This window comes from Canis aureus, chromosome 14 (assembly GCF_053574225.1).
Source record: "Canis aureus isolate CA01 chromosome 14, VMU_Caureus_v.1.0, whole genome shotgun sequence".
Taxonomy (NCBI): domain Eukaryota; kingdom Metazoa; phylum Chordata; class Mammalia; order Carnivora; family Canidae; genus Canis; species Canis aureus.
In genome coordinates, this window is record NC_135624.1 from 29,047,207 (window position 1) to 29,062,895 (window position 15,689).

Here is a 15,689-nt window from a genome sequence, read left to right on the forward strand (position 1 = left end):
AATATGACCCATATTTTTAAAAACTATTTCAAAAATATCAAAAGGAGAACACTTCATCACATGAAAATTATATGAAATTTGAATGCTAGTTGTCTTCATCAAGTTTGCTGAGACACAGCCAAGCCCATTTGTTTACCCATCATCTATAGCTGATTTCTCCACAGTGGAAGAGTGGAGTAGTTGTAATAGAAACCCTAAGGTCCACAGAATCTAATATAGTTATTCTCTGGTCCTTCACAGACCACTGCTGTGGATGATGTAAAATTGAGGAGTTACTACCTTTGAGCCCGGCTTTCAAGAGTAATTGTTAAAGATATTATACAATCTGCAAAGCTCTCATCTTATGACAAGTTTTTGACTTGTGTTTCTTGAATCTGCAAGTCTATTCAACTCTAAAGAGAATGTATGCCTGTTTGTAAGTGTGTATTCATAACCATAAAATTCACGTGTGTGTATGTATGCATGTATGCCAATGTTGGAGATACATATGTATGGATTTGTAACAACCAATTAATTTAAATGTACAATATGAACAATTTAGATCTCCCTGCATAATAATTTTCATTGATGATCAAGATTAGATAAAATTACTCAGTATAAAATGACAGATTAAACTTTTAAAATCATGTTGCTTTTAAATAATCAGATGCTCATTTATTTTTTGTGGTACCTGCTGTTGTATGTCCATTTCTTAGATACTTTCTTAAGTAAACAAATGTGTTAGACCCTGTTTTTCTTATGAGTGTGACTTCATATTTCATATAATTATTTTCATTTTGGGTTTATGATGCTGACTTTGTTGCACTCAGAGAAATAAAAACAATTTCATTTCTGTGCCACCTTTAACAGATCACTTGGATCACAAATTAATATGTGTGTGATCCTCTTTATTAAGATAATGGCTTTGTCAAATGTCACTGAATTCTTTCAAGGATAGGACAAGTTTCCTATTTCAGTAAGCTCTCCCTTTCCTATTTCAGTGAAGCCAGTCTAGCTCTGGGAAATGATTCAGAAGCCAAGTATTTTGCAAAGAAATATAAATCTGCAACTTCTATGTGTGGGGGGATAAGAGCCAATGGTTTCCATCTCCTATCACAGGGGTAGTGGAGTCTCTCAAAGAAGGAAGGAAGAAACAGGGAAGCATAGTGGAAGGAGAACCAGGCAGGGAGTAGGAAATTTGCCTTACTGCTGTTTGACTCAGCACTGAGGCCTTAGCAGTATTTGATTTCTTGGTCTTCAATTTCCCCATTTGAAAATCAAGGTGTTAATAAAAATCAATAATTTTCATGTTTTGTAAAGTAGTGAGCACTTTGATGAAGTGAAATCCTATGTTGCAAGACTAAAATGAGAGAGGCGGAGTGGAACTGACCTGGTGGAAGGGAGGAGCCACTGGGCCTTCACTCAACCTGTGGGTAGTATATCTAGAAGCTACTCTTCAGAGCTGAGGGCTCTCCAGAACAGCTTGGCAGACTATTGTCTGAGTTGCCTTATTCTGCTCCAATTAATCTGTGGTTCTATGGATAACAGTTACCATATGAAATTGTTTGTATATGCATTAATGCATTGAATTTGCTAAAAAAAAAAAAAAAAAAAGAATAATAGTGTGTCCTCTTAAATGATCAAGCATTCCTATTGCAGGAATATTTTCATTTACTATGCCAGGTAAATGCCATGGACAGAGATGGAGGGTCAGTCATCTCAACTCCAGGCACTGTTAATGAGAGTCACACAGACACGGTAATCACAAAAGAGATTCGGTGTGTTTGGGTTGTGTGATTGATTCTGCATTTTCACATCTGTCTCCCCTATTACTCTCAGTGCTATGAGGGAAGGGTCTATATATTAATATTCTTTTCCCAGTGCCTGGTGATAGAGAATGCCCTAGAAATTTCAATAAATGAATATATAAATGAGAGACGCTAAGCTCACTGTACATATGTCAAATTGGTCTATGAAGAGTGAAGGGTTAGCTAGGAAATATGAGAGTAAAACCTATCCACTGGACAACTGAGGATGAAAGTTAGTGAGCAGTAAGCTTCCTGGACAAAAAGTTCCATTCCTGAATTAACTCCACTTGTCACCTTGGGTTCCCTTCTATAAATCTTCATTTGATAGAGAAAAACCACACAATCTCTAAATTTCCTCCCAACACTGATATCCCATAAAACTAAGATTAAATTGATTCAGAAAATGATCCTTTTAAAGTGCTTCTCATAAACTATTCAAGTAGTTACTGTGAATCTCTATTTCCCAAATCCCTCCATCTGCAAACTTCATTTGTTTTCCCTAGTATAGCCCTGCAGGGACTGAGGGGAAACATCAAGTGATCTTGGACCCCTCTTAAGACATTGTCCATTCTTCTCCACCATCCAATGAGGCCCTTCACTTTGCTTTGTGTAACTGGGTTCCCCATTCTGGGGGGTTCAAGGACTGAGGCCACACAAAAATGTTAACATCAGATGACAACTGTGACCTTAAATTGTTGGAGGAGCTTTCCCTTGTTTGTGACATCCATGTGAGAGGAATTGCAAAAATGGAGAACTATAGAAACATCTAGAATTTTATCAAAGAAATTGTGCTGGATAGATGATATCAATAGTTATAACCGTTGAGGTTGTTTGGGGACAAACAACCAAAACTCCCTCTGATGTTGCAGCATCACCAATTTCACATTATACTCTAGGAATGCAAAGAAATGAAAGATCTCTTATTTTAGCATAACTCAACTAAGATAGGCTCTGAGCTCTAATCTTCTGGGTAGGAAGAAAAAACTTGCTAGCTAATAAACACCTCAGATTTTACAATACAAATGAAATGTCTAATAATTTGTTTTTTTTTAAATATTTTTAAATTTATTCATTTGAGAGAGTGAGAGCACGAGCAAGGAGGAGGATTAGAGGGAAAGGGAGAAATGGACGTAGACTCCCCACCGAACAAGGAGCCCAACACGGGGCTTGATCCTAGGATCTCCAGATCAAGACCTGAGCCAAAGGCAGCTGCTTAACCAACTGAGCCACCCAGATGCACCAAGATGCCTAATAGTTAAGTAATCATTTGAAAGTAAACTATTAATATTTGACCTCTCCACCCATTCCTCTTTCTTTCTTCTCAAGATGGCACCTAGATGGATCAGAAAGCTTTCCCAGCTTTTGTGAGAAGGAGGGGAGCTTTGGAGCCATTTGTAGGTCCTTGTCCTACCCTCTAGTTGTTACTGGCTTTGATGGAGATGATGCCTCTTTGCAGGTGGCTATTATCTGTGTCAGTGCATTCTCTGCAGAATGAATGTTCTGGCATACTTTGTTATTCTGCATTGGTCAGCATCCCAGCTGAATTTAAATCCCAGCTGAACCACTTCATAGCTACGCAATCTTAATCAAGTTATTTGTCCTGTCTTTAGTTTTTTTCTTCTGTAAAATGGAAAGTATTTTGACGGTTCAATGAAATAACAGCAGCTCAATGTATGGCATATAGTAAGCACTGAATAAATGTTAACTATTATTATGGAAATTGATACTAGGCAGAGTAAACAGCAAATTTAGGGGCACAGCAGGATGGAATTGTATGTTAACTCTTATTGTTAATCCTTTTTAAAGATCTAGGTTTTCTAGCCTCAAGGTTGGTTTCAAACACACTAGACTAAGTGACATTTTGTGGGCTTTAGGTATCTCCAAATATTGAGCATCAGCCTAAGTACATTTCTCAAGCTTTTCTAACATCAGGCTTTAAAGCCAGGAACCAGACAGTTATTGATAAGCGATCAAGCCAATACATTTTTTGAGAAACTCAAGAAGCAAGGTACTTTCATCTTTACTCTGTCTGGCTTTCAATCACTTCCTTACAGATCTTGAGACCTGATACTAATTTCACAGCATTCAAGGGTGAGAAAAGATCATTCCAATACTGACTGTTAAAAAAAAGAAAAAAAAAAAAAAAAAAGCAGCCGTAAAGGGACTTCTAGCTGCCAGTCAATCATACTTTCTAAATTAATCATGTCCGATATGTATACATCTGCATTGGTGGTTTCATTGGCCAAGAAGTGTATATTCCCTTACGAGGAGCTCTGCAGCGCTTGTGCTCACTTAGTCATTCTGTTCGCAAGGATTTCACATTTTTGATTTTCAAAGATCTTGGCCTTTATTCTTATTAGACCTCTAGTCAAACAGTTCTTTCATTTTGTGTGGGTGTTTCATGAACCCTAGCAGGTACTCCACAATTATAACTTTTATCTTTCAACAAACATTTAGTAGCATCTATAATGTGATGGGCTTTATGTCATGAATTGAGAATGCACACATTAAGAAACACAACTATTTAGACTTGCTTGACTGTGAGGAGTTACTATGGTGGAGTTTGTGACTTTAGGAAGTCCTTGGAGGTTGTTTGATTCAACCGATGGTAGAAAAGAAGCCCTCTATGTTGTCTTGATCATTTCCCTCCAGTTGTTGTCCCACTTTTCTTCTTTTCTCACCACTTTTAAAGTATTTTCTCTGTGTGTTTCTCTATTTTCTCACCTCCCACTCCATTCTGGCTTCTGCTTCCATAGCTTCTTGGAAATGAATGTCCAGAAGATCTCATTGATATACAAATCTCCAGTTCCATGCAATCTCTGCACCTTTACTTGGCTTCTGAGCAATGTTGGTCCCTATGTTCCTCCTTTGACTTGCCTGTTGCAATATTCTCATTTCCACCTGCACCTTTGGTCACTACTTTTAAAACCCTCTCCCAGTTATTATTCCTCCACTAAATAGATATCAGAAAACTCAGGGTTCCTCGTGGCTATCTTGTCACTGAAGTCTAGGACTTCTCCCTAGGTCACATTTTCTGTGCCCTATGGCATCACTAACACCTCAAAGGCTATGACTTTTTGGACTGATGCTTCTTCTAATGTACATCATTTTTCCCAAGCTCTAGACCTCTACCTGAATATCCAAACATTGATTTGACATTTTAGACTAGATGTTGGACAGGTAAATGCAATCCTATATATCCCAGAATGACCTCATAATTTTTCCCAGATAATATTCTCCATCTCTAGCATTTTCTATCTCAATAAGTGGCATCTACAGCCTCTCACTTACTTATGTTTGTTACCTCCATCATCTTGGACATTTTCTTCATCCTCAGATGTACATCTAATGATATTAAAATCTAGGTAAGACCTCTTCTAAGTAGTTTTTGAATCCAACCACTTATTTACAACTTCATTGCTCTAATCTTAATCCAAGATACCACATCTTTCTCATAGGAGCTTTCCAGAATCTTCTAACAGATCTTCAACCTTCTCTTGTTCTTCTGTTTAGTCTCCTGACATGAGAGATCTTTTAAATGCTCTCTGGCCCTGTAACTCCTCTCATTAAAACCCTCCAATGATGTCCTATTATTCTTAGAATATAGACCATCCTTTAAGTGGCTTGTAGTACTTGCATGTTCTGGTCCCTCCTTAATACCACAGCTTCATCTCATACCATCTGTTTCCTCCTTTGTGTCCTCTAAATCATTTGGATCCTCATTCACCCACAGTACTTGAAATTAATTCCTATCCTACCATTCCATATGATAGTCTCTTTTCTGGTTGACTCTTGCTCCTGTCATGTCTTGGCCAAAATATTATTTCCTCAGTGAGGCTTCTTCCAATACTCAGACCAGATAACATCTCTCTTTTATGTGCTTTCACTTTATAATATATATTTTTTGCAATTATAAACATATAGTAATTTGTATGATGATATGTCTTATTCTGTTTCTCTAATAGACAATAAGAATTATGAAAGCAGGGAGCCTATTTATATTATACATTTTTCCATCTTCATCACTAGCACAGTGTAAAGTCGTCTGATAATAAATGAATGAATGAGCTGGACATACAGTTTCTGCTTAAATGTTTTAAGTTGCAAACAGAAAACTGCATTTTTTCCTAGTTACTTCACCTCTATGTCCTTCACTACTGTGGGGTGAATAATGCCTGATAGTTTTCTTGTAATGAGTAAATAGACTTCGCACCTGAAGTGTGTGAAATTCTCTGGGAACACTAGTTCAGATCATGTCAGACAAATGAGTGGAAGTATGCAAGTGGACATGGGTAAGGTAGGTTCCGGCAGTTTGCAACCCTCTACATGTCACTTCCTAAATAGAGGACTATGGTTACAAAGTCAGCAACCTGAGGATCAAGACTGGGAAAAAAGTGGGGAGAGTGTCCATGGATTAATTTCAATATGTCCCTACTTGAAGAAGAGCACATTTACTAGTGCTGTGCTCTAGGAAGAAGCATGGCTGGACCTCTGAACCTGTTCCCCACTAGTTGACTGAGTGAGGCTCATACAACTATTTTCTGATGCCCCAAAACAAAATGGAATATTGGGTCTGCAGGGTAACCAGCCTGGTACTCAACATTTTTGTTCACTGTGATAACGTTGATCAGGAGAGCCAAAGACACAATTTACACACAACCTTCGTTCAATTAATTCACCTAAAATAATTTTCCTTTTCAAGGACTGTGGTGAGACCCACAGAAGAATGCTAGAACAGACAAACCTCAGCACATCTGGTGCTCTTCCTCACACCCCCGCAGAAGGGAGGGCCAGGTGCCTTTCTAGGAAACAGAATTTTCTGAATTGTTCTGTTGTCATATTATTACTTAATGGCAGCAGTAGCCAAAAATAATTTGAAGAACATGGGTTATAAATAGCCACCCACATACCTACCTAAAACATAAACTTGTAAGAATTCTTCCTTCTACCAATTATCTGTCCCTTTCCTCCCTCTCTCTTTAAAATGTATCGGTTTTATACATGGATGCACAAACAAACATCATCCTCACCACCCTCCACCTCCACTCTGACTCAGTAAGCAGTTTATTTTGTTTGAACTACATTATGAAGAAAAGTAAAAGTTGAGAAAAGGCAGTGTAGAACAGGACTGATGATGCTTTAGAGTCAGATGGACCTCTTTTGAATCATGAGCCATCTTGCATGCAATGTGATCTTGGCTTGAGCCAAGTGGCTCTTTGAGATTCCATTCCTCATCTATGCAAATGGGGGTTAATGGTAATACACCCATCGATGGGAGCTGTTTTCCATCTAACCACATAGATGACTTCAGTAGTACAGTATCTGACACATGGTAAGTGCTCACTACATTTTATTATTAATATTATTAATTATTAGTAATATTATTAATATTTTATCATTTAGAAATATTATTTTATTAATATTATCACTAATTAAAATTTAACAATAATCTAACATATTCCTTTCTAATTAATTTGCTTTTGACAGTCCAACAGTAGCCATTGATTAATAATACCCTAGCAAGCAAAGGGATCTAATTTCTTTAAGCAGCAGTCATGTATCCTTCCAAGACCATCTCTCCCCTGCTTTCTTTCTTCATCTGCCCACAGTCATAGAAGACTGGAGGTGACACAAATTCTCCCTTTGGCAGGCATCACTGCATGACTCTGAGGAACACCAGTGTTGCAAAGGGGCAGAGCTCATTTTATCAATTTATTTCTACCTCTGAGGTTTGATCACTCCAATTTTAAATGCATTCCTGCAAAAATATGTCATTGGACATTTTCCACATACAAGGCCCTGTTTGGGTTGAATTGTGTCCCTTAAAGATTCATATGCTGAAGTCTTAACCCCAATATCTCAGAATGTGACCTTATGTGAAAATAGGGTCTCTGTATATGTAATGAGTTAAGGTGAAATATTAAGGTGAGCTCTAATCCAATATGACTAGCATCCTTATAAAAAGGGAATATTCAGGCACAGAGATACACATACTGGAAGAACATCATGTGAAGAGGAAGGCAGAGATCAGGGGAATGCTTCTATAGGCCAAGGAATACCCAAGACTACCAGCAAGCCATCAGAAACTAACAGAGAAGCATGGAACAGCCTCTTTCCAGGAGTCACTGCTGTGGCACGCCACTCCCACTGTTTCCATCTCTCAGGTGCTCTGGGTTCCATCAAGCTGGAACTTCTGAAACTTCTAGATCTTTGGTCTTAGTTCTTCTCTCTGGAATAATACATATTAAAGTCTAACCTCTCGTCCTCCTTCCAATCCCTCAGACAATTGAAAATCAATAAGAAGTGACTCCTTCTCTTCTGGAGATTATACCAAGCTGCAGACTGAGATGACTTCAGGATCAGTTCATTCTGATTGATGATACTCATTTCATCTCCAGGACACTGTTGTAAAGGAGACACTATTTACATAATACAGTAAGGAACCTGATGCTGGGTGAGGCAAAGTGATTTGTCTGGCATCACACAATCGAGAAGTCGCAACTACGGATCCATGCACTCATGTGTCTGACACTAACATCCAGGTTATGATTCCACAAACCTGGAAGTGAACTGTTTTCAATGGTAAGTCTAATTCACCCTCTGGCTCTAACCTTAATTATTGCATTCATAACAACTGGGGCCCTACCCCACCCAAACAAGGTCTATTCAACAACAGCAGGCACCAGCTGCTGGCATATGGTATTGGGTGCCAATAGATCTGATAGTGCTAGGCAAAACAGCCTTGATTGGCAGCTGTTCCCTTGTCCAGCTGTCCAACAGATGGGGAGATGAGCAGCAAAGTGGCCTAGCTGGCACCATATAGATCAACTTCTTTATGTGATTTGAATGTTATAGCAATGAAATTGGTGAGTAATGTTGTCTCTAAAATTGAGGCAGGCCTACACAATTATCCAAAATCCCACCCTCTGTTAAGTAATAGGAAAAAAAACTGGTTTCAAGGTGAGATGTCTGGGTTTCACCCTAAATCTGTCATTGATCTGCTATGTAAACTGGGGCTAGTCACTTGGATTCTAAGAGTTCAATTTTCTTATTTACAAAAACCCTTCACAGTTTTGTGTGATGATCAAATGTGAGGATGTGTTTGAAAGTCATTTAAAATGTAAAAAGTACAATAAAGAATAAACACATAAGAATTTTAGGTACTTGACAATTAGGTACAAGAACAATTACCTGGGTAACAGAAGGAAAAATGGAGCATTTGAGTAAAATTACAAAAGAAGACCCCCACAAAAGGACTCATGGTCCTGTGTAGAGATTTGTAGACCACACATCTACAGTAAATAACAGAGCATTGAGTTTTTATGGTATTGATTTGTCACTTGTTTTGCTAGTATTTTCAGAAAGTACAGAATTTTTTTTTTCATTTTGACTGTGGTTTGTTTTTCCTATTGTGTACCCTGACTTCAACTGTAAGATTAAAGCCCTTCTTTATAAACTTTATAGAGATGGGAGTGGTGTCACTACTAAGGAACAAATAAGATGCAAATGTATTGCTATTCAGCAACTATTTTAATGGAACAATGGATTACTTCTGAAAGATTGTGGAGAATAGTTTTGACTCACAGGCTTGAAGAATGTGATGCCAATTAGTTGCCTCTGCTGTAAGCATAAAATGATAGAGTTTGGTGGGACTCACAAAATTAATCCAAAATTCTCATTAGAAGAAGAAACTCCTATTCAAAGAGACAGGATGGAAAAAAGAGAACAGACATTTAGGAAGCATCTCAGACCTTTCTTGCTACCCATGACTAAATGTGATTTGTTCGATTTTTAACTTCCCATTAGAATTTGTCCATTTTCTTCTTATGGTATTCATGTGTGCATGCATGCGTGTGTGCATGTTAGCATGCCTAAGCCTCTATTTGGGAACAGCCAAAACCCTTTATATTTAAAGAATGAATCTGGTGCCCTTCAGGCAAAGATTAGGGGCTTTCTCAGCAAAACATTAGAGTTGTCACTGACCAAATGGATCAATGTGAGACATAGAGCAGTTGGGTATTTCACAGGACAAGATTCTCGCTTGTGGTACTTATCACCATGTGTATGTTAATCTCTCCCTGTAGGTGGAAAGTTCATTGTAGGTGGCCACAGTTTTTGTTTTACATTATCAGGTTTAATACTCACATCAGTTTTATAGTTTCAATAATATTGACTAACATCATCATGCCACAGGTCTGCTGTGTTACCTCTTTCCTGTGTGTTATCCTTTCAACATGGGCATCATTCCTTGTGTGTTTACCCATCATATTGGCTAGAGAGCCTGACTTGCCCTATGGGCCACAAGAGAAAATAGGATCATCAGGAAGGAAGGAAGGAAGGAAGGAAGGAAGGAAGGAAGGAAGGAAATAAGATAGGTCCTATTTCCCAAGAACTTGAGGGAAGCTGCATTAGAATACAGAAATAACACTTGATAAAGACTCAGGAAATGTGTGTCTATCATCTGTAAGACTTCCAGTGATTCTTAAATACCGTCTATGACTCTTAATGCCAAAACATGCATTTTTACTAGTTCCTGAATGAATAAGGATTTACTGTGCCCAGACAGATTCATACTACTATGTAAATAAACACACCAAAACTTAGCTTAAAACAACCATTTATTTAGCTCGAGATTCTGTGGCTTAGTGGAGTGGTTCTTGTCTGAATTGGCCTTGATAAACCCTGCTAGGCTTTATCAAGGGTTTATAGCTGGCTGATAAGTCACTTTGTGGATGATGATCTAGGATGGCCTCACTTATATGTCTGGCAGTTGGCATCCTGTCACCTAGAGTAATAGGGATGATGGAGCCTGTGTCCTTCATCATTCAGCAGGCTACATGGTCTTATTCTCACGGTAGAGATTTCTAAGACCAGAAAGGGGAATCTGCATGTGATGCTTCTAGAAGATCCAAGGTACCAAAGGAGTCCTCTAAGCCTATCATGTTCAGATGCTTTTTTCTAAACCACTGCCCATTTCCTGTTGTACGAAGTCCACATTGCTCACCTTGACATTCAGTGCCCTACACATCATGGATCCTACTTTGCTTTCCTGTCTTTCATCTCTGCCCTGTGCCATTTTCCAATTTAGACATTTTTGTGTAGCTGAATTGCACAATTTGTATTTTCTAAATAGCACATCTCCCTTCCTTCTGGGTTTTCTCATGGTCTTCCCTGTATCCAAGTACTCTCTCCTCTGATTTCCTCTTACTGGAACTGCTGCCTTTCTAAGACCTAAAAAAAATGCAAACCCTATGCATATCCTTTAACTTGTTTTGTAATGTTTGTGTGATTTTCTCACTTTGGACTCTTACAGCATGGTTTGCAATAATCATATAGCTCTTAGTATATACTCCCTGCATAATAGACTGAAGCTCTCTTGCATACAAAGATAGTATTTCCTTTTATTTTGTACCTTCCGTAATACCTAGAATAATGTTCAAAACACACTTAGCAAAGGGAAAAAAAAATGTTTGCTGTCTGTTGACTTGAAATGAATTGAAAATTCAAATTACCTAAGAGGGTATTTTCTTATGTTTTTGAAACTAAGCTTGTTTACCATGATGTATCTCTCCATAAGAGTCTTTGACTGTATTTTTTATATAGCAACAAAAAATATGACTATGTAGAGAGCATTTTCCATCCCTCCCACAAAAACAACTTCAAGGCCATTTGTGAGAGAAGGTAGGAGGTGAAGCAAAATCATTTGTCTGGAGTTACAAAGGTGTTGTCCTGTTTCCCTGAAACCATAGACTGACTCATTCCTGCTCTTCGGGCTATCATGCCCCGTGCTCATCTCCCCTGAAGACTCCTCCTCCTCCTCCTGAAATAATAGCAATACTTGATCTTCATTGACTTCCACATTTGAAAACTCTGAGCAGCCACAGTGTCATGTGAAACATTTGGCAGCTAGCAGTGAATGCCCCCCACACACTGTTTTCAGGCCCCAGTTGGAGTTATTGTTCTAACTCGGTCATTTCCTGCCTTTGGGAGTTGATAGAGGGTGAGCCTCCACATTCTCAGACATTCCCTTAACAGTGGAGACCTTGGACCTTGCACACATTCATATACACATTCACACACCCACACACTCACTCAATACTCATACACACACACTCATACACACTCAATACTCAGACTTACATTCTCACTCACACACCCACACAGTCACACACACTCAGTCAATACTCACACATTCTCACATTCTCACACACTCATACACACACACACACACACACTCACTCAATATTCACACATTCTCACACATTCATGTACACATTCTCAATGCTCAATATATATATTTGGATCTATAAGAAGAACAATATTAAAATCATAATGGTTTTCACTTATGAATTTCCTGCTCCTACTTGTGTCACACACTTTACTTATATTTTCTTACTTAAAACCACTTGAGATAAGAATTATAATCACTAGGCATCATTTTACCCTATAAAAAATTGAAGTTCTGATAACTGAATGGGTTGTCTTTTTCTATTTAATGTTTTAGTTACTGGTTTATGTATCCCTGTCCTGTTTTTTAATAACTTGAGGAAGGAGCTATACTGTAATATTCATATATGTAACCTTCATACTGAGCATAAGGTAAGGCTCTGATAACTATGTGTTAAATAAATAAGTGAAGTATCCTTGGTAATAAAGTGTCTTTCTTTCCTGAGCGTCATTGTATGGAAGAATATGCAATGGGTTCTGAGCTCTTCTATTGTCACTAACACTGTGGTAAAGGCATTTTGCCAAATGTGAGTTAAAAGTCACATTTTGATGTTAAAACCACTCCTTAATAACCAAATAATGAAACCACAAAGGCTTCGGATGTTTTGTCCTACCAGTTTCAGTAGATCACATCTTTCCTTTCCCAGAGTTTAATACTCCCTCGAACTTACACTGGCTGGGTTAGGTTCCAATTTTCAGAATCCATTGGTAACCCAAAGAGAGAGCATGAGAAAGCTCTGTTAGCTTCCCCTGAATATGACATGAACTTAAAAGAAAATGGATTGCCATCCCTGGGGTCTACCCTGGTCCCGCACAAAGAGATACCAACAATCTTTTGTAGGAGATACTCATTCATCTTAGTAGGGCAGAACCACATTCCCAATCTTGTGTAAGAGGGAAAGAGAAAATGCCACCAGATGTGAGTAGAGCAACTGGACCAGACACACACAGAAAAGTCCAGTGGATTGGGGTATGACTATGAAATATCAGAACTCCAAATATGTTCACATTCCCCACTGTCACACCCAGAATTCTTGGCAGGAAGTCTGTGAATTTAGGAATAGAGAAGGGAGAACTGGCAACAAGTAGTAAGGATAATCCCTGGAGAAACAAAATTGCATAATCTTTTATCCTGTAATTCCTTCTTAAATGATTCCTTTCCAGGAAAGAAATCATAATTTAGGGTCTTCAGCCAATCAGAACACATAAGTAGAGACACCTGTGTTATATAGATTGTAGATAGGCCTTATAAAGTAATTGACTTGTTGTTTTATGAATCCTTGGCTTTGTCTTTCAAAAAGCTAATGTATTCAGAGAATACTTGTTAAATGGAAATATTTTCTTACTAAAATTCTCTTCATTTGGTGGAAAATTAATGTCCTACATGTCAACGACTACATTTAGAATGGATTAGATGTCACATTAAAAACCTGCTGAGTTCTATGCCTTGAAAGTCAGCAATGTAGGTACTACACATACAAATAGCAACCATGGCACTTGGATGGCTTAGTCGGTTAAGCATCCGACTCTTGATTTTGGTCCAGGTCATGATCTCAGGCTTGTTGGATTGAGACCTGCATCAGGCTACACACTCAGCACCGAGTCTGCTCAAGTTTCTCTATCTCTTGCCTCTGCTCTTCCCCTGATTGTTCTCTCTCTCTCTCCCTCTCTCTCTGTCAAATAAATCTTTAAAAAAACAAAATAAAAACAGTTACCATTTCTCGAATATTTGTGTGATATTAGGTACTCCTAAGGCACATTCCTACTATATATCAGACATTTAAACAAGCAATCTCCAATTCTTGCAAGAGAGTGATGAAATACACATTACTCAGCCACCCAATCCCATTTAACTATGGGAAAATAGAGGATTAATAACTTATGAAAATGACTAAGCTAGTGAGTATGATGCAGTGCCAGCACTAGAACTTAGAACTGGAGAAATCTCAAAATCACATCACCTTTTATGGGAATCACCAGCATCAGAGTTAGACTCTGTGCCAGCTACCAAGGGATGATATTTTGAAAGCGTCAGTAGGAACGATTGGCATGACACAGCATGACCTTCTTTTCAGCGCATGTCCCTGGTGGCTCTTTCTCTTTAGAGATAAGCCAATCCAGTCTCCATTCTGGACACATGGGGAATTCTAAGCTACTTTTTGAGAGTGATGTAAGCACAAGGATATTTTTGGTAACTAATAGTAAAAAGTTAGGCAATGAGAAGCACAAATGTAACTAAAGTGGGAAGTTAATTAGTAATCCAGCACTACTGTAAAATAACAAGGCAGGAGATATTACTTCAAGAAGACAGTACAAACTCTATTATATGCTGTGTTTTCTACTATATAAAAATGAAAAAGAGGAGGAGGTACAGAGAGAGGGAGCGAGAAGGAGAAAGAAGCATGAGTGAATAAAAGGTGCTAAGTAAAGTCATAGCAGTCAAATGTAAGGCTAACGATGTCTTTATTTCTATTCCAGCTATGCAAAATGATACTTGAGCCATTTACTTAAGCTTTCCCGGCCATGGTCTCCTCAAGGAGAGAAGAGTACATTCTCTATGGGGCTACTCTGACAGTAAATACAGAAGACAATCTAGTGATGGTTAAGGGTAGCACTGGACTGAGGGGTCAAATTCTTGGCTCTACCACTTCATTTCTTCACATATAAAATGAGGGCAACAATATATAGTTTAGTTTTTCATATAGTTTTTGTGGGAATCGCCTCCATCCATATGGAACAGTACCCAACAGGACTTAAAGGACCATGTATGCTTGCTAAGTAATAAATAGAAACAATGTAGATAAAGCCCATCATTCAGTTTCTGGCACACTGTAAAAGCTTCTCTAGATGTTAGCCTTGATGGTAATTCATGTCTCAGGATGGCATTCTGTGATATTAATGGAGACTTACCCCGTTTTATTAGAACAACCAAACCATAACCAAGGCCATGACTTTTTAATCTTGAGGTGACTTTATGTCTTTTCTCAGACTTCACTCCTTTGGGGAAGGCATTAACTGTAGATCCTAGATACTGGTATGCTGAGATTCCAAAAATCAGAGCATATTGTTTCTAATGTTATCATGCCTTTAAGCCAATGATCAAAATTCCAGTTGTTCTTCCACTCTGGTCCTTATGTTTTATATTTATAGAATGAAAAAAATACCTACCCCCTCGAATGTTTAATAACACTAGAAAAATTTATCATTACAAATGAAAATTCATGATAAGACAAATAGTTACTGAGGGCTATATTATTTTCAATTAATCTATAAGAGCAGTAAAGAGTGTGGGTAAGTTTGGAAATAAAAGCACTTGGGCTAGCATCCTTGTTCTACTTCATCTCCTTGGCACCCAGTTTCTACATTTGTAAAACTGCGAAAATATAGAACTACGTGAAATTAAATGAGCTAATACAGGGAAAAGCTTAGAACAGTGCCTTACATACCATAAACACTCAAGAACTGTCAGGTCTAATTCTTAGTCTAGGCTAGTATGTTAAAATTAATATTGTTTGATGGGTTAGAAGATGTGAGTTCAGATGTGGACATGGCCACTACCCAAGGACATCTACATATTTTCATCTACAAAATAAAAATGTAAATGCAAAAATCCTTTCAAGCTCTAGCCATGTACAATCTCTTGCTTTTATTTTACTTAGGTACTTCCAACCCTTT

At 38.1% G+C, this 15,689-nt stretch overlaps 1 long non-coding RNA gene across 2 annotated transcripts in view; it reads left to right on the forward strand.

Moving 5' to 3' along the window:
* Window positions 1-15,689, forward strand: part of LOC144283317 (uncharacterized) — a 139,888-nt gene that overhangs the window by 81,268 nt on the left and 42,931 nt on the right. The window contains exon 3 of one of the 2 annotated variants that reach the window (XR_013351825.1): window positions 8,070-8,369. This is a non-coding gene — a long non-coding RNA (uncharacterized LOC144283317). Of the gene's footprint in view, window positions 1-8,069; window positions 12,430-15,689 lie in introns of those variants that run through there. The other variant, XR_013351824.1, reaches the window with a different exon arrangement.